The 5,636-nt window shown below is 36.9% G+C and overlaps 1 pseudogene; it reads left to right on the forward strand.

The window, feature by feature from the left end:
• The first annotated feature begins 1,557 nt into the window (after window positions 1-1,557).
• Window positions 1,558-2,132, forward strand: LOC105822935 (annotated as a pseudogene).
• Window positions 2,133-5,636: the final 3,504 nt, after the last annotated feature.

Below are 5,636 nucleotides of genomic sequence, written 5' to 3' on the forward strand. Positions count from 1 at the left end.
AGTAGGAAGAGTGAGAAGGGAAGTGAGCTAAGAATGAAATGCTAAGTTTCATGGGATAGTCAAAGAAGGAGCACGTGAAAGAGGGAGAGAGGAAGTGGTCAGAAGTCGGAGAGAACTGGGGGAGTGCAGTGTCACAGAGCTCAGGGTTTTTATTTGTTTGTTTTCCTTTTTACTATACAAAATTTCAAACACAAAAGAAGAGCAGAGAGAATAGTACACGATGGTTTCCTATAGAGGTGCCAACTGTGATCAATTCGTAGACAATTTTATTTTATTTATATCCCCATCCCCTCCCTCCTATCAACTAAATTGTATTACTTTTGAAGCAAATAGTGGACATCATTTTGTTTCATTAGCAATTATTTCAGTATACCTCTCTAAAAGATAAGAGCTATTTCGAAAACCATCACAATATCATTATCACAACAAAGAAAATAAACAATTCCACAATCTCATCACATTTCCAATGTTCAAACTTTCCCAATTGTGTCATTTTTTTTTTTTTGCTTTTACGATTTTTGTTTAATTGAAGCAAGATCTATTATAAATAAGGTCCATACATACTAGTGCAGTCAGTGGCTATGTCTCTTAAGTCTCTTTCAACTCACAGGTTCTTCCACCTTTTTTTTTTTTTTTTGCTATTTATTTATAGAAGAAAGTGGGCCCTGTAGAACTTCCCACATTCTGGATTTTGCTGATTGCATCCCCCTTGTGTCATTTAACATGCTCTTCTTCCTGTTATGTTGGTGATTTAAATCTAAAGATGTGGCCAATTTAGATTCCATTTTTTGGCAAGAATACTTCCCAGGAGGTATTGTACACTTTTGGTTATCTCATTTTTTTGTGTGACAAGCAGCCGTTGATGATCATTACCTAGATCTATTATTTCATTAAAAATTACATTATAGTACTATTCTGATTCTATCATTTCTTTTCACTTATTCCTTTTTTAAAATTTATTAATTGGAATACTTTTATAGGGAGAAAATTCCCCACATCAACTATTTGGTGACCTGAGGTATAGCTATGCAAGAAAGGCAGAATAAACACCTTTTTCTTTCTTTTTATTTATCAGTTCCAGCATAATAAGTTGGTCCCCTAGCATCTTCCATATGTGACCAATAATGGATGTTTTCAAACTACTGTCATAAAGGCATTTGTTTAAATATTTTTGGTGTGTTTGAATCCATTGCAGTACATTGATGTACAAATTTTCCCATCTTTGCCCTGTAGGAGCCACTTTAAATTCATTCCCGAGTCTCTCTGAAATAACCCCAGTAGTGTTTGATAGCTTTTTTGCTTTCTGGTTTGACAAGATGATCCAGTCATCTTATGCATTTCTCGTTCCTGATCTAGAATTAGTTATTTGTCCAAAAAGTTCTAGTTTCTTGTAATGGGGAATGTTATCTAGAGACCACAATCTGGGTGTTTAAACTGATCATTGCTATTACATTGGTAATTGCTTTTAGAACTTTTCCCGTAAAAGAGCCAGGGAATATGTATTTTTAGACAAAACACATCATGAGTTCATACCGATATGCTCAATTCAAAATTAAGATCAAAGAGACGTTCTTCGCCACAACCAGCCCTCCGCCTGGCTCCAGCCCGCCCTGACCACCGTGTCCCCTTCGCTGGCTGGCCCACCATCAGCTGCCAGATGGACCTGGAGTCCCCGGCCTCCTATGTCTACCTGTCCATGCCTTATTGCTTTGACTGCCACGATGTGGCTTTGAAGAACTTTGCCAGATGCTTTCTTCACTAATCTCATGAGGAGAGAGAACATGCTAAGAAACTGACAAAGCTGGAAAACCAACAAGGGGGCAGAATCTTCCTTCAGGATATCAAGAAAGCAAACCAAGCTGACTGGGAGAGCGGGCTGAATGCGGTGGAGTGGTCAGCCCACTTGGATAAAAGCGTGAATCAGTCACTACTGGAACTGCGTAAACTGGCCACCGACAAAAACTATCCCCACTTGTGTGACTTCACTGAGATGCATTACCGGAATGAACAGGTGAAATCCATCAAAGAATTGGGTGACCACGTAACCAACTTGCGCCCCTGAATCTGCCATGGCAGACCATCTCTGTGATAGGCACAACCTGGGAGACACCCTGGGAGATCATGAGAGCTAAGCCCCAGGCTAACTTCCCCTTAGCCACAGGGAGACTTCCTGGTCACTAGGGCAGTGCATGCAGGTTGGGGTTTCCTTTACCTTTTCTATAAGTTGTAACAAAACATCTACTTATGTTCTTTCATTTGTACCATTCCTTCAAATAAAGAAATTTGGTACCCTCCAAAAAAACCCCCAAAATTAAGATTAAAGTAGTTGTAGTTAAATTATTTAAATTTATATTTGTATTGCTTCTGTCTTAAGCTAAAAATCTTGGCTTGTAACAACGTCAAAATAATTACTTTTGAGGGGCCTGGCACTGTGGCTCATGCCTGTAGTCCCAGCACTTTGGGAGGCCGAGGTAAGAGGGTTGCTGGAGGAGTTCAAGGCTGCAGTGAGCTATGATCATGCCACTGTACTCCAGCATGGGTGACAGAGCAAGACCCTGTCTCTAAAAAAATAAATACTAATAAATACTTTTTTAACAAAAGTATTTTGTTACAGTCCTATGTTTCTTAATGATGAGGATACATTCTGAGAAATGTGTTGTTAGGCCATTTCATTGTGCAAACATCCTAGAGTGTACTTATACAAACCTAGGTGGTATAGCCTACCACACACCTAGGCTATGTGGTACAGCCTATTGCTCCTGGGCTACAAACCCATACAGCATGTTATTGTACTGAAATCTGTAGGTAGTTGTAACACAATGATGTATCTAAACATAGAAAAGGTACAATAAAAATATAATATAAAAGATAAAAGTGGTATAACTGTATAGAGCACTTACTATGAATGGAACTTTCAGGACTGGGAGTTGCTCTGGGTGAGTCAATGAGTGAGTGAATGTGAAGGCCTAGTGCATCATTGTATACTATGGTAGACTTTATAAACACTGTATACTTAGGCTACTAAATTTATAAAAAGTTTTATTTCTTCACTAATAAACTAAGCTTAGCTTACTGTACTTTTTTACTTTATAAATTTTAAAATTTTATTTAACTTTTTGGATCTTTTGTCCTAACAGTGTAAAACACATTGTAAAGCCACACAAAAATATTTTCTTTCTTTATATACTTATTCTATAAGCTTTTTTCTATTTTTAAATTTATTTACTTAAAAAAATTTTTTTGTTAAAAATTAAGACACAAACACACATACTAATCTAGGCCTACACAGGGTTAAGATCATCAATATCACTCTTCCACCTCTATATCTTGTCCCCCTGGAAGATTTTTAGGGACAATAGCACACATGGAGCTATCATCTCCTGTGAAAACAATGCTTCCTTCTGGAATTGTAACTGTTTCACAGATAACTTTTTTTTTAATAAGTAGAAGGAGTATACTCTAAAATAATGGTTAAAAAGTATAGCACGGCAAGTACATAAACAAGTAACAGTCATTTATTATTAACAAATGAGGAAAAGGAGGTCCAGAAAAGTTAAGTAATTTATCCAAGGTCAAAAAACCAATAAATGGCAGATTCAGGCTTTCGGGGAAAATAAAACTGCAGCAAATTCAAAATGGACAAAATTTGAGTTTAACCTCCTTGAAAACAAAATGCAAACTTTAGGGAGTTTTATTTAGGCAAAGTGGAGCCTCCCTGGGTTAACTGGAAAAAAAAACCTGATCACCTTGTCTCGAATGGAAAATTGCAACAGTAGCCTTTCTTTTGAAAGGTGATATAATTTAGGGCATATGCTGATGCAGAGTGGAAGAATCCTTCAGGAAACCCAAAAAAAGGCATCATCTTGTGAGCGAGTGACCCTTTTTTGATCCACAATTTATACAAATGAATTGCAGCGTGTAGCTGTTCCACTGTGCTAGTGCCTGAGACTTTTAAATTTGGAGGCAAAATATTAGCAAACCAATCTGGCCACAGACCTAAAGCCAAATCTTCCATTTCACTTTACAGATAATAAAGATCATATTTTGACTTTCATCTCTCTGACTTCTGATTTTCGTTCTTATTTGGCTTCCTAATTAGTAGAGAAAGCAGGTGTTATTTATTGACTACCCTCTAAAAACCCACAATAGACAGTATTCAAATATATATGATTCAGTTACATATCCAAGCCTTTTAGACTGATCACTATTGATCATTGTTTTTATTTTCAAAAAAAAAATTCTTCATCATAACTTCTACAGTTGGACAACATTAACTAAAGTAGTCATACAAAGCAAGATTTTTACAAGAAACATCTAAGGTACATGTTGCAACTCTAATTGACACGTGACTTTGTTTCCAGTGTTCATTTCTAAATACCCTAAATACTGTCCTAAAGGCAAAACCCTTCAAAAAGGTTCATGCTCACAAACCCTTGAGGCTTACTTCTCAGTTTCTGGCTCAGCTCCTAAAATCATGCTTCTTACTGCTTTCTTTCAAGCTGAAAGGAAGGTATTCTTTGTACTTGTCAGTGCTGTGTGTTTAAGTACCTGTTCATATTCAAAAGAAAAGAGAAAAAGACCTATCTAAGAAGTCTACTCCTCCAGAGTGAAAAACCACTGGCTCTGCGTTATAACCAGGAGGAAACAACATTACATTTTACCCTTTTTTCAGGATTAAATTTTGGAAGAAGAAATTATTTTAAGGTGTTTTTTATACCCCACTAAAATCATACCTTGAAAAAGCTGGTTGTCTCAGCAACAGCTTGATATCACAATTGCTTCCAATATAAAATTGAGAGGGTATTTCTGAACATGTCTGAATCTTACCAGAACAGACTATTTTAAAATAAAACTTTTAAAATGTCATGAACAGAAATTTACAATAGTTTCATGCACCCCTAACTTACCACCAAAGAACAACTTGTACATCTTCTGGAGAAAGACTAAAACCCAATATGAATGCATATTCCTAACACCTTTATGGAACAAAGAGAGGGGGATTATTAATACACCAAATATTTTAAAAGATTACTTGCCAAAGTGTTAAGTCTCAACCATTAGAGTCAGAAATGACTGACAAATGTAATAAGAAAAAATAAAAAGCTTTCAGCAGCTGGGACTACTAGTTACCTATCTAACATTCGGTGGTTGCTGGCAAATCCTTAACCAAAAGAAGGCAGGGCCTTACTTTTCAGTGTTTGTCAGTTTTCATTTTAAATACTCCCACCATGGCCAATTTCAGGCTACCAATGTGTTTTAGCAAAAAGCTTACAAAAACCCTGAAAATTTAACCATCAGCTCTGGAAAGCCAGTGCAAGCCATTTGGAACACACTGCTATGTTCATCCTTTACCTTTCTCACTTCCTCATTTTGTTACAGTAACAATTTGCCCAGATTAAAAATGAAAATGATATTTCCTAGCCATCTTTGCAAATACAAGAGGCTACATGAGTGTTCTCACCAATGAGATGCAGGCAGATATAGCAGCGATGATGGCCTATCATAGATAGTTGCAGTCAGTGGTGTCGTCCTCAAAGGAGCTTCAGATTCAGTTCACCACTCTCTGTCCTTGCCCGTTTCTTTTTCCTGTCTGGAATGCAGACATGACCTCTGGAGCTGCAGCAGTTATTTTATAA

Source organism: Propithecus coquereli, unplaced genomic scaffold (assembly GCF_000956105.1).
Source record: "Propithecus coquereli isolate 6110/MARCELLA unplaced genomic scaffold, Pcoq_1.0 Scaffold65, whole genome shotgun sequence".
Classification (NCBI taxonomy): Eukaryota; Metazoa; Chordata; class Mammalia; order Primates; family Indriidae; genus Propithecus; species Propithecus coquereli.